The sequence below is a fragment of the Gossypium arboreum genome, chromosome 2 (assembly GCF_025698485.1).
Source record: "Gossypium arboreum isolate Shixiya-1 chromosome 2, ASM2569848v2, whole genome shotgun sequence".
Taxonomy (NCBI): Eukaryota; Viridiplantae; Streptophyta; class Magnoliopsida; order Malvales; family Malvaceae; genus Gossypium; species Gossypium arboreum.
This window is the reverse complement of record NC_069071.1, coordinates 37,632,049-37,633,112: the sequence shown is the minus strand read 5'-3', so window position 1 is coordinate 37,633,112 and position 1,064 is coordinate 37,632,049. Positions and strand designations below refer to the sequence as shown.

Sequence of the window (1,064 nt, the reverse complement as noted above, 5' to 3'; positions counted from 1 at the left end):
GAGAATGGTGACCGAATCGACGTTATAAACACCGACTGCTTTTATTGGCTTTGTCCTCATGACTAGCCACTGATAATTATTCAGTGACATCTCTTCTATAAATTCATAAGCATATTCAAGTGTTTTTATTATTGATAGTCCCACCAGCGGTTGTGTCAACCATTTGTCAAGTCGAAGGATTCAGGCCATTGTGAAACGTTTGAACCTGTAGCCAGAGTGGTAACCCATGGTGAGGGCATCTTCTCAAGAGGTCCTTGTATCTCTCCCATGCATCGTAGAGTGTTTCTAAATCCATCTGCAGAAAAGAAGAGATATCATTACGTAATTTAGCCATTTTAGCCGGTGGAAAATATTTTAATAAAAACTTTTTGGTCATTTGTTCCCAAGTAGTGATTGACCCTCGTGGTAACGAATCCAACCACTGTTTAGCTTTGTTTCTCAATGAAAAAGGGAATAATCGAAGGCGAATGACGTCATCAGAAATGCCATTAATTTTAAATGTATCACATAGTTCCAAAAAGTTTGCCAAGTGAGCGTTGGGATCTTCGTCCTGCAAACCATCAAACTGAATAAATTGTTGTATCATTTAAATTGTGTTAAGTTTCAGTTCAAAAGTATTTGCAGCTACAGCAGGTCTAGCTATGCTCGATTCAGTTCCTGTTAAAAAAGGATTAGCATAATCATACATAGTGCGCAGAGCAGGATTCTGATTAATAGTAATTGCAGGAGGTAGCGTATTTTCTTGGTTTTCAGCCATCTCCTCGGTTGTGGTTGAAGTATCATCCTCTTGCTCTTCCTCTGTGTATCGTAAGCTTTGCCTTATTTCCCTTCGGTTTCTACGAACTATGCGATCGATGTCACTATTAAACAGTAATGGTTCCGATTGGTTTCTTCTAGTCATACACTATAAAAACCTGCCAGGAATGAATAAAAGAAAAATTAGAAAAAAAAATAAAAATTTAAATTGCAAATAACGTAGAATGGCTAAAGTAATAAAAAATGAGTGTTCCTAATATCCTAGTTCCCCGATAACGATGTCAAAAACTTGATACGTGATATTCGCG

The 1,064-nt window shown here is 37.4% G+C and overlaps 1 non-coding gene across 1 annotated transcript; it reads left to right on the top strand.

Moving 5' to 3' along the window:
• The first annotated feature begins 221 nt into the window (after positions 1–221).
• LOC128289718 (small nucleolar RNA R71) lies at positions 222–328 on the top strand. The gene has a single exon (XR_008279363.1). It is a non-coding gene; the product is annotated as a small nucleolar RNA R71 (small nucleolar RNA).
• Positions 329–1,064: the final 736 nt, after the last annotated feature.